This window comes from Chinchilla lanigera, unplaced genomic scaffold (genome assembly GCF_000276665.1).
Source record: "Chinchilla lanigera isolate Chin_1 unplaced genomic scaffold, ChiLan1.0 scaffold00088, whole genome shotgun sequence".
Lineage (NCBI taxonomy): Eukaryota > Metazoa > Chordata > Mammalia > Rodentia > Chinchillidae > Chinchilla > Chinchilla lanigera.
This window is the reverse complement of record NW_004955489.1, coordinates 4,453,601-4,466,732: the sequence shown is the minus strand read 5'-3', so window position 1 is coordinate 4,466,732 and position 13,132 is coordinate 4,453,601. Positions and strand designations below refer to the sequence as shown.

The 13,132-nt window shown below is 36.8% G+C and overlaps 1 protein-coding gene across 1 annotated transcript in view; it reads left to right on the top strand.

The window, feature by feature from the left end:
* LOC102028642 (melanoma-associated antigen 10-like) overlaps positions 1 to 13,132 on the top strand; it is a 109,084-nt gene that overhangs the window by 64,442 nt on the left and 31,510 nt on the right. The window contains exon 8 of the mRNA XM_013504453.1: positions 2,830 to 3,013. The gene's annotated coding sequence lies outside the window, so the exon portion shown is untranslated. The remainder of the gene's footprint in view (positions 1 to 2,829; positions 3,014 to 13,132) is intronic.

Sequence of the window (13,132 nt, the reverse complement as noted above, 5' to 3'; positions counted from 1 at the left end):
CGAGGACCATGCTCTTGTCACATAGATTCTTGGGGGACACTCCCCATATTCAAAGCATAGCAGTTAGGTATCTCTCTGTGTGCCTATGTAAGTCTTATCCCACCAGTTGAATAACAAGCTTACTATGAATCATTTGTATCTGCACACAAGCCTTTTAAAATGCTAGTGAACTTTGATATCAAAATTATATGTCTAATTAAATATCATGGAGCCAATGTGATACAATTGTGTTTTGTTTTGTTTTTCTTCTGGTACCAGGAATCGAACTCATGACCTTGTGCTTGCCAGGCAAGCGCTTTGCCGCTGAGGTAAATCCCTAGCCCCTGTGATACAGTTGTGAAAAGAAAGATTTTTCTTTTGTTGGAAAGCTCTGTTACAAGCTTTGAAAAGACATAATAAAGATAAATCTCTATAAAATCTGTATTAATCATGTGTGAAGAAGAAAATAAAGAGTTGGAAAGCTCCATTATAAAAATTAAAAGGCTTGACTCAGATTGACTCTTAAGCTTCACAATTCAGATAAAATATAAACTGAAAAAAATATTGTATTTTCCGTGAGTATGCATTTCATAAGAAATATAGACAGAACCAATTACTGGACACATCTTGAAGAAAAGACCTTGTATTCATATCAAATTTGTGTCAAAGGAATGTATAATTTGATGTTTTACATTAAAAATAAAGGAAACTGCAGAACTCTGGTGAAAGAAATCAAATAAAACATACATGATTAGATATCCATGTGCATGGATAGGAAGATGCAATATTGTCTAAATGTTAGTTCTTCCTAACTTGATCTGTAGTTTAATGCCAGGGTAAATAAAAACCTAGAAAATAACATTCTGAATTTTGAAAAACCTATTCTAGGTTTATACGGAAAGACAGAAGATCCAGAAAAAACAACACAATACAGATAGAGAATAAAGTCAGAAGGTTATGACTCACTCTAAAACCACATAATTAAGAAAATGTGTTATTGGTGAAATAGTAGAAAATTGTTCAGTGCAGCAGAACAGAAAGCCCAGAAATAGACCCACATAAACACACTCAATTTATCTCAGAAATACATGCAATACAATGGAGAAAAGATGGGCTTTCCAATAAATGGTGCTGGAACGAGGGGATACCCACCTACAAAAATGGGAATTTTGATACAGACCTTAAGCCCTTCATAAAACTTAATATGAAATGGACCACAGACCTGAATTTAAAACAGGAAACATAACACTTCTTTCTTAAAAGACAGCTACCTTGGATTTGATGATTACTTTTTTAGATATGACAGCAATGGCATGATCCATGAAAGAAAGAATGATAAGACAAAATTTCTTATAACTTCAAACTATTTGCTTTGCAAGACGAGCCCTCAAGAGAATAAAATGACAAGCTGTACATTGAAAGGAATGATTTTCCAAACAAATATCTGATAGAATATTTTTTCCAAAATAGACACAAGAGTCTTAAACAGTAAAATAAGAAAACAAGATACTTGATTTAAAAATGGGCCAAAACCTTAACAGATACCTCACCATAGAAGACATATAGATGAGAAATAAGCACATGAAAAATACTCCACATCCGGTGCCATCAGGGAGATGGAAATTAAAGGACAATAAGTCACCATTACACACCTGTTAGAATGGTCAAAATCAGGAGGGCTAAAAACAACAAATCTGTGTGTTCACTGCAGGTTAGACTGCAAAGTGGACCATTTTCTATTGCTAATAACTGAATTCTACAGACTGGGTAAAATTATAAATAAAGAGATTTATTTTGGTTTATTACACATAAATATGCACATAGATGTTTATAGCTGTTTCATTCATAATTACTAAACTTAGAAGATGCCCTTCAGTAGGTTAATGGGTAAACAAACTGTGGTACACCCTGTCAAGGTAGTATTATTTAGAGCTAAAAAGAAATGAGCTTTTAAGCCATGTAAATGTGTGGAGGTCATGTACTAAGTAAAGGAAGCCAATCTGAAAAGAGTACACATTTTATGATTCAAACTAATGACATCTGAAAGGACAAAACTATGGAAGCAGTAAAAAGACAGATGATTGTCAGGGCCTAAGCGGGAGGGAAAGATGACTTGGTAGAAGGCAGAGGATTTTAGAGCAATGGAACCTACTCTGCATGATGCTCTGATGGTGAATACATGACTTTATATATTTGTTCAAACCAATAGAATGCACAAGAGTTAACCCTATGTAAACTATTGATTTGAGTGATAATGATGCATTAGTATAGACTTGTCAATTGTAGCAAATATAACATTTTGGTGTGGGATGCTGTTAATAGTGGAGGCTATACATGCGGAAGGGAAGAGGGCATGTGGGAAATCTCTGTACCTTTCAGTCAATTTTGCTACTAACCTTAAAACTGCTCTAAAAATAATGTACTAAACTATTTAGCATAATTTTTATTTCTCTTTTAACTGACAATGTTAAAAAAGAAGTCTTATTCTATGTTTGCCTAGAAAAAAGTGTTAGCCAGAAATATATTGATATTTAAAAAAATCTTATCCTGGGATTATTATAATATTGTGAAATACTATTTGATTTTCATCCCATTTTCTGGCTAAAAGTTCCTAAACCCTTTGTAATCTCTGTAGTTTTAAGAGGGTCTTCATATGCTCCTGAGATGGTTGGTGGCTGGGGGTCTCCAGATAGCTTGAGAATCATGATGATTGCAAGAAAGATCAGAGAATTATTAGAAAGTTGAGGCTTGCTGTCTCACCCTCCCAGCCTCTGAGGTAGGGCAGCAGGCTGAAGATTGAACTGACCACCAATGGCCAATGATGTAATCATTCTTTCCTATATTATGAAGCGTCCACTAAACCCCAAGAGGACAGGACTTGGATGAGCTTCTGGAGAGCTGAATACATGAAGAGTCCCAGAAGGAGGCACACCCAGAGAGGCCACAGAAGTTTTGTAATCCTTCCCATATACCTTGTCCTCTGCATATCTTCATCTGAATCCTTTCCCATATCCTTTATAATAAATAGGTAGAGGTAAGTGTTTTCCCTGAGGTCTGTGAGCATATTAGCAAAATCCAAGGGGAGGGCTGTGAGGACAATAATTCATAGCGGGTTGATTAGAAACATAGACCATAACCTAAGGCTTGTGATTGACATCTGAATTGGGTGTCAGTCTTGTGGGACTGAGCCCTTAACCTGTGGGATCTGATGTTATCCCTAGTTACACAGTGTCCGAATTGAATCGAATTGGAGGACACTCAGCCCAGTTCCTCTGCAGTACTGGTCGCTAGCAGTGGGGAAACCTTGCACGTTTCAGTCACCAGAGGTAAAGCGTTGTGTTCACAGTGTGTGAGAGTAGGGAAAAAAGTACTTTGGCTTTGGTTTCTCCTATATTTATAACCAGTGATACAGTTGAATTTTTATTTTCTGTACATATTTTTAATATTTTCTGTAATAAACATTTATACTTTTAAAATGTTACCTAAAAACATTGGATATAGCATGGAAGTATAAAAACAGTTTAGGCAACTGGGGAGTTCTTTAGTATTTTTCTCAAGACTACTATTTTGACAGGTATAACATTTAAACTATCTTTGAAATTAATATCCTGCCTGGTGTAACTACTGTGATATCCCAGAAGGTTTTTGATTTATTGTTTTGTCCCTTTGTTGTGAGGAAGTCACTGCCTGGAGTTCCTTTCTGCTGTCGCTATGATATGCTGTGACTTTGAGAGAATTTTATGTCTCATTTTGAGTACGGCAAAAATTGTCTTGTTGTTATAAATATCAATATTTGAGAGATATTCATAACGTTGGGTTTATATACTGTCTTTAAATTTATCTCTTCCTTTTTTGCCTAAAGTTATACTTAAGTATAGAGTGCTTTGTCATTTAAGTAATTTTCCATAAAATACGAGAAATGAATAAGAGGAGAAAGAAGTACACAAGTGAAATATATTGAATCTAATTATGTAAGTGTACTACAGAAGCTGAACTTGGGAGAGAAAAGAGTAGATTTTTTACAAAATGCTCAAAGGGAAATGCAAAAGGTCACATTTTAGTATAGATAGAAAATTAGGAATGAAGAGTTCCAAAGCTATACAATCAAAGGGTGAGATATTTAAGCATCTACTTGTTCCTGGTAAAATACCTGAGATGAGGAGATGGATGGAGGGGAGGGAAGGGTAAGGGGATGAAAAGAAAATTTAAGTTTTATTATGTACATGTAACAATTCCCCACAAAGAATGTAAATATCACGTACTACAGGCATGTACTAATAAAAAAATGAAAAAATATCCATCAGTGCCAGAAGAAAGCTAAATAATAACCTTGTCCCAGTTGCCTTGTTCTCGGTTGGCTTGTCCTAGGCAGCCCGTGTTAGCTACTGTCGTGCAATCCTCTAGCACAATGATTTGTGTGGAAAGGAGAAACATGTGGTATCCTGACACTGAAAACAATCTTTAACATTCTCATCTCATTTGATTCCTACCCTGGAACACTTACCTTGTCAAGCTGTGCTCTCCACTCTGTAAGGTAGAGTCTAAACAGGAAGACTCACATGGACACAAGCCATGCGAAGCCCACACAAGCTGTGATAGCCAATAGAAGGGAAAGTAACAGCAGGCCATGGGGGACTGCAGATCAGAGATTGGTGAGGGAGTCAGCGGCATCAGGGTCTGGTGAAAAAGCCCATTCTGTTTGTCATTATGGCTTCCTAAGGTGGAGAAGAGATGACCTCAGAAAATGAGCCAAGGGTTTGATTTTCTTACCAAACTAAGAAGCTTAATTTTTGAGTCAAGTTTAGAGCTGGTCAGAGCTATTTAATTATAGTTTGCCTTTGAAAATGGAGAGCACTGGGAGAAGGGCAAGACTGGATAAATAAGCTTTTTTGTTAACACTCCAGCCCCGTCACTCCCTGCCTCAATGTGCCTCCGTTTGGCTTACTTGTCCAGTGAGTCAAATAATGCAGCACTTAATTCTGTTACATCTAGCCTCTGGTATTTGATGAAGCTCTCAAATGAAGATGTCCTTCAGATGCTCTCTTACCTGGATCCAGGAAGAAAAATGTGATGTCAGCTTTTACAGAAAGCTTCAGGAAGATCAAATTTTCTTGCTTTGAGATTCATCTCTGTTACATAAAAATGTACTATACATAGTATAAATATATATAGTACAAATATATAGCAATATATACATAGATAGACAGACAGACAAAGAATAACATTTGAGGCTTTTCTGAGTGTGGAGTTTTATTATTTTTATTGGGACAGGTTTATGGCATTTGTAGTTAACTTTATTATTACTTTTAATGCAGGCAAAAAAAGGGTGTGGGAAACACAAAGAGGAAGATAATTAAAAACCGCAATGACTAGATATTATGATTAATTTTTGACACATTCTTTCCTTTTGTCAAAAGAATAGCCTGAGGGCTGGAAAAGCAAGGTGAAAATTTTCTTTCTTCCATTTAGGAAGTGTAAGTTACTGCCTTCTGCAGCATCTACCTATCGTTTTAAAATGTTAGAAAGAGTGTGACATTTGTCTAGAAACTGTGTCTATAGTTTTTATTACTCGGTTTATTGCCTCTCCATCTCATTCCCTCTTGGGAACATCTCTATCTTCTTGGAAGAAAATTGCTTCTTCTTCTCAATCGAATCAAGTTATTCCAGTAAAGCAGCAAAGTGTCCTTGGTCACAGAGGTAGGAATATGAGAAAGGGACAGAGACAGAGACAGAGAGAAAGCGTGAGGGACAGAGAGAGACAGAGACAGAGAGAAAGACAGGCAGATAGAAACAGAGACAGGAAGAGAGAGAGAAGGAGAGAGAGAGAGAGAGAGAGAGAGAGAGAGAGAGAGAGAGAGAGAGAGAGAGAGAGAAACAGGAGAATGAGAACATGACAGAAGACAGCCAGGTGGCATTTGAGGACTTGTTTGTAATTCTTCTGAGGCCAAGCATATCACTAAATTTGGTTATGTGGGCAATTGTTTTTTAGTTTTTTATATTATAGTAGACTTGAGCGCATGTTATCTATAGTAAAGACCCAAAGAAACACTCTGTCCAACCTCCCCTTCCCACCACAGTTCCCTCCTTTAGTGTTCTAAAAGTAGTTTTAATGCAATCCACCCCATGTTTGCTGAGAAAGTGAGAATTAAATTTTATTTACAGGACTATATTCATGTATACATCATCTGTGTAGATGTACAGAGCCCCATTCTTAGACCACCCTGTGCTTGGTTTAATATTTTGTTTTTGGTGACTTGAAATTCTTATTTTTATGTCTGATTGAGTTTCCCATAGGTGAAGCCTGATAGGGCATTGAAACATGTACATGAACTATGGACATACGTTAGGCATGGAATCAGTGCCACAAGTCCAATGGGCAGAAAGCAATGTGCATGCTGAGCAGTTGGCATGGTTGCTCAGGACACACACGTGTCTACTGCAGTCTGGGTCACAATGGGTCCCTAGTTGTGTAGCAAGGTTGGAACTTGGTCCCAGATCATGGCCAGTGATGGTGTAAGTGGATCAGGGAGAGAGTTAGTGTCCCACACGGTGGATATGCTAGGAACCAAAGCAAGAGTGGTCAACTTTACCAACTGCCTTCAGAGCCTGTCCCTGCACGTAACTCTCTGTCCTGAGTGCCAAGATAGAAGTTGCCTGTACTCAAGCAGGAACCTTTTTTCAGTAAATCACTTCCAAATAAAAGCATATACATATATAGCCACTGTACTAGTACATATCGGGGAATTATTAGAGTTTTTCAAAAAGTTTAGAATCTTTAGCTTTGCAAACTACTACAGCATTGCAAAGCAAATAATCATTGTTATAAAGACGTATCAAATTTATAATCACTGCATTTCACAGAAAAAACCCACCATTTTCATATTAATACTTGGGTCCTAGTGTTTTTACTTCTCTGGTTGAATTGTAAGTGATACAATGATCTACAGGAGAAATATAAAACAGATGAAGATGCCAGAGGGGAGACAGATACCAAGATAATGAAAACCCTGCAGCAGTGTTGGCCAATAGTACATTTTGCAATGATGATGATGTAAATAGTCGCTACCATTGTTTCCCAGTACAATAGCTACTAGCCTAATGTGGCTATTTAGCACATCAAATGTGGCCATTGATAAATTTAATTTTAATTAATTTAAATTTAAGTAACCCATGTGGCTAGTGGCTGACAGGATAGACTACAGAGATCCAGAAACTGTGAAATATAAAGAATCCTTGAAAAAAACGAGTGTATTTACTTTGGATGAGCAAACTTTAAAGATGACATGTTGGCTATATTCAAATATGAAAGGTTTTCAAGTGGTTGTTTAGAAAACTTGTGATTCTACAGTGAGTTGGAACAAATGAATAAATGGCTGCATAGGGAAAATTTGAGATGTTGTATGAAAGAATTTCTAACATCCAGTGTATCTAAGATGCTGTGAGTGACTGGGCTAGATGTCTTTCAAAGTCCCTTTGTATGCTACATAACTACCTATCTAGCTACCATCCATGTGATCTAACTTTTGGGAATGGTGAGAGAACTTTAGAGAGAATTTTGTTTCCAACTAGATAGTGATATGATACTAAAGTCATTTAGGACACCCAGACCAGGTGGCCATGTCTGTTTTTCCTTTAAATCCTGGAGGTAATATATCTTGTTGATACTTGAGATTAACAGTTCTATTTTCCACTCACTGTTTTTGAGCAAATTCCATTCCTGAAGTAATTTGTGGGAAAAACAGGAACTAACTTTTAAGGTCTTTTTCTTGAGGGTATCAACATATATCTTCCATAAATTCTGCATTTTCCAGCCGTAATAGGTTTCTAAGGTTAGGTCTCTAAAACACCGACAGGCAAATATTGTGAATAATGTGATACCTAGATTACGTAACGCTTGATGCTAACTACTTCTAGTAATATAACTAGATGGAAGCAGTTGCCATAATCTGTTTGCATGCACATACATTTCTGCAATCCTATCTTTTGTGTAATCCAGAACTTCAGAAAAAGCAGAAGGTTAAAATAATCACATATTCCATGTAACAGCTCAAAAGCGATGAAAAAATCAAAGGATCTAGCAACAAGTATTTACAGTGTACACTGTGCTCCAGGAAATAAACAGACACTGTATACAGACAGTGTATAGTGGGGACCATGACATGGTCTTTGCTCTTACAGAAAGTATAGTTTAATGGAGGAGACAGGCAAGTAAAGAAATTAATGTTATGTTGAGAAGAGGAGCACAGAAGTGATTTGGAAGCGCAAAGAAGCATGCCTAACCTAGTCTGGGCTTGGGAACATATGGGATGGGAGGTTGGGAAATAGATGGATTATTAAACATATTCCTTTATCAATTTAGAAATGATTTTCTTATTTAATAGAGAAATATGTTATGGTCATTCTGGACTTATTTGTGCTCCCTTCCATCCCGCATTTGTCCCCTGCTCTGACATAGATTCTATGCAGGCTGAACTCTGAAGGCCAATATTCTGTGGCCATCTGGGTCAGCCAACAGTGAGATCAACAGAAAATTAGAATATAGATGAATAGCGTTCTCTGAATCTTTCTCTTTCTCCTGAACCATATGGCTTCTTCTGCAATGCTACATATTCTTGATGGCTCCAGCCCTATCACATTAGCCTGTCATGCCAGGCCGGGGATATAGCTCAGCAACACAAGTGCCTGCCTGGCAAGTGCAAGGTCCTGAGTTCGATTCCTAGTACCAAAAAAAATAGCCTGTCATGCCATTTCATCTTGTGGAGCCCAACATATAGGTTCCAGGAACACTATCTCCTCTCTTCTTCTCCCAGGCTGGAGCCAGGAGTAATTTCTTTGAAAATTGTTGGATTTTCCTATTGTCCCCCTTAAATTTCTTCATCTGTTGTGTAAGCAATTCCCACCATTGGTTTTCACCTCTGTTAAATAGGATTCTATTTTCCTGGACAATTCCTGACCTTCATATGCAGCCAATTTTCTTGGCTGATTTTCTAGTTTTAGGTGCCTTCATGTTCTCAGGATAAACTCAACTTTATCACCAGCAATTAAATATATTTAAGTCTTTTCTATTCTTAATAATAAGAACAAGAGAATATACCCGGGGATCCTGAAACCTCCTTCACAGAGCATTCTTATGTCATTCTCTTCAAAGTTTTCCCAAGATTATTTACTCTGCCTATGATTTTATACGTACCGAAATATTCAAAGAGGATAAGATATAGGGTGATATATTTAATTTGCAAAAAGGCAGACCATAAAATTAAAGCTATGTAATACTGCCACTATGAGTCAAACCAAGCAATATTCAGAGGAAAATGGATATGTTAGAAACAGCATATGACAGATATATACTAGAAACAATAGTTAAAACATCTGGGTCATCCAAGAAGCTAGAGAATTAATAACATATTAAAACCAAACAATTAGGAGGAAAAAAATGACACTAAATACAAAAATAATAAAATAGGAAACAGTAGACCAAATAATGAAAGAAAAATATATGGAATTACTTAATTATTTTGCAAACATGATAATTTATTTACTCTTTAGCAATGTTTTTTGGTACTGGGAATTGAACTCAGGACGTTGTGCTTGCCAAGCAAGGTGCTGTGCCACGGATCTACTTTCCTGGCCTAGCAAGTTTTAATTAGAACAAAAAAAACCAATACGAGCTAAATAAAATTGTAGATATGTGGATATAGAGATTCACAAGAGATTTAAAAAATAAAATTAAAAAATTCATTTTTTTCTTTCTTTCAGTTCAAAAGAGCCAAATGGTGGGCAAAGAAATGTTTCTACATATGTGTTGTTTTAGTTAACAAACTAAAAAGGAATGGAGAAGAATTACCTTACTGCAAGTCCTAATGGATTAATGCATAGTGGTGATAATTAACAAAGTCTGCCAACAGCAGCACAAAGGGAGATAAGCAGAAATTATGTACTTCCGTTCAAAGTAACAGTATCACCTATGCAGGTTTTTGAGGAATCTCCATGCAGATTTCCTTGCAAAACAACAAAAAATAAGTACACAGAAATCAGATCAAACTTGTAGCTCTATCAATTTGAAGAGATCTACGAGGCTAAAGAAGATGTTAAACAACAACAAAGTGCTGCACTCCGCAAATCAGTCTTTGGAAAGTAAGATGGAATATTATACCTGTTCTTCTTAAAATTCATAAACCATTAAATTAATTACCAAAAAATAGGTGAAGTGAAGAGAGCCTATAGTCTAAAAGTGACATAGAGGAAAGAATATAAAGCACAGGCCATATTTGGACATCAATGTAAGGAAAGTCAGTTTTTAAAAAAGCATAAGGACATTAAGTGAATATTAAAGATAATTTGACATTTGATATCAATAACTAACAATCTCTAAAATTATGTTATTCTGGAGTTTATATCTCTTAAGGAGTCTTTATCTGTTATGAATTCATAGTGAAAACCTTGGAGGAAAAATAGTGCAATGTTCTGGTTTTGTTTCAACTTATTCCAACAACAGAGATTACGGGTGCTCAGGTTCTGGTGAGAGCCTGATTGGCTGCACATTACTGATTATGAATACTGTTCTCTCTACTGTGTGTATAAAAAGATCTTTAGTAGAAAGGTTCTCTATTATAACTATTAGGCCATTAAATTTGAAATTGTAAGTGAAATGGAGCACATTTTAGGGAGAAAAAAAGACCAAGTTGATTCATACAGTAGGGTAGTTGTTGAGTAAACAAACCAGATGAGGACCCTACCCACATCATCAAAAGTGCTTCTGAGGTAAACTCACTTGAATGGCAAGAAATACCCAAAATAGGGGCTGGGGATTTACCTCAGCAGCACAGCACCTGCCTGGCAAGCCCGAGGTTGTGAGTTCGATTCCTGGTACCAGAAAAAAAAAAAAAAAAAAGAAGAAGAAAGAAATACCCAAAATAGATTAAAAATAGCACATTCTATACACCAGTGAATTAAATGAACAAACTGGCTTTATCTGAGGAAGGAAAACATGATTTAACATTACACAATACTTTCAATTGTAATTCTCTACATTATACAAAGTAGAAAAGTATATTAGTTTATTAGGGCTGCTTTAAAAAGTACCACAGATTGGGTGGGTAACGCAATAGAGGTTATTTCTTTATATTTTGAGGAGGCATGAAGTCCAAAATGTCAGGAGATTTGGTTTCTTTTGAGGTTTCTTTACTTGTCTTTCAAATCTGAAGTTCAGATGGTTTTCTTCTCCCACTGCCTTCCAGTGGGATTTCTGCTGACTTCTGTGTGCTAATCTCCTATTGTACCAGCTGTACCGAGTTAGTGGCCATCCGTATGACCTTATTTTCCCTTGCATAATTCTATTTTCTTTACATTTTTCAAGATACTATTCTACTTCTCCTACTGCCTGCAGTTCTGTTAACTGTTCTTAGTGTATGTTTGTGATACATAATAATTACATTAATTATTGAGACCCCTTTATACCCTTTCCCACCCCTCCTACACCCCCTTCCTCTGACCACCTTCCCCTTGCCCTTCCCCAAAAGGCTACCTCCATGTTTCCTATCACATCTTTCTTATTACTCTTTTCTTTATATTCTAAGTTTCTTATATAAGGGAAGCCATGAAATATATAATGTTCTGTGCCTTATTTATTTCACTTAATGTGAGAACCTCAAGATCACCCATTTTCCTGCTAATGACATTATTTCATTTTTCTTTATGATTGAATGATATTCCACTGTGTATATATACCACATTTTCTTTATCCATTTGTCTGATGCTGGGCATCTATGGTCTTGTCAATGATTTGCTACTGTGAATTGAGCTTCTCTAAACATGGGTGTGCATGTATCATTACTGTATGATGTCTTTAACTCTTTCGTGAATGTAATCGAGACAGAGTTGGGTCAAATATAATTTCTATTTTTAGGTTTTTGAGGAATCTCCATGTAGACTTCCTTTGTAGTTATACTAGCCTACATTCTCACTGTGGTGGTTAATTGATTGTCACTGTGAGTGGGAACACCCAGCTGAACTGAGTCACCATGGTTCTGGCTATGGAAGACCCACTTTAAGGAGAATTGTTGTGGAACAGTGTAAAAAGGAGAATGGGAAGGATGGATTTCAGCTGATTTTCCTTGGAAGCACTTCATTGCAGCTGATTTTCCTCAGAGGAACTTCAGTTGTTCTCTTCTGAGGAGCTCTGGTCTTAGCCTTTGCCTTAGGTGTTATCTCCTGGCTTTCAGAGCAGATTGTTCAGCTTCTAGCACCTGACTTTTGGCCTCCCAGCACATACTCTTTAGCTTCTAACACTGACCCTTTCACCTTCCAGTGCAAATCCCTTGGTCCTCTGTTGCACACCCTTTGGCCTCCTCATTCGAACTCCAATGGGAGCCCAGTGTGGTGGTGCATGCCTATAATCCCAGCACTTAGGAGGTTGAGGCAGGAGAATCGTTGAGAGTTCAAGACCACCCTGGGATACTAAGTGAGCTCAAGGCTAGCCTGAGCTGTATAGCGAGACCCTGTCTCAAAAAGACGGAAAAAACAAAACAAAACAAAACAAAAAAAAAACAAAAAAAAACCTCCAATGGGACATTGCCCTGGGATGCGGGCCTTTGGCTGGATCCTTTGGATCTCTAGTGTGCAGACAAATCTGAATTTGACTTTGTGGGCAGCCATTGTAGGCCAATCTTTTACTTTTCTAGTGGCCTACATTAAATCTTATTCAGAGCATTTGCAGTCTTTTGAGGTACCTTGCCCCAGCCCTGTAAGCTCGTATAACCACCACCAACAATGTAGGTGTGTTAATTATTCCTATGGTCTCATGAGTACTTGCTGTTATTTGTGTTCTTAATAATAACCATTCTTTCTGGACGAAGAAGTAATCTCTGAGCTGTTTTCATTTACATTTCCTTAGTGGCTAAAGATAGCAAACATTCTTTTTATGTACTTGTGAGCCATTTGTACTTCTTTTCAGAAGTGTCTGTTCAGTCATGTGCCCATATTGTTATTGAGACATTTGTTATTTGGGGGTGTAGTGGTTGATTGATTATTTCTTTTTTTTTTTTTTTTAATTTTTTTTTATTTTAAGGATAAAAGGAGGGAAACATTAACAGACATACAACATTTTACAACATATCACAAGCACAATACAGACAATACAGAGTTACAAACAAAG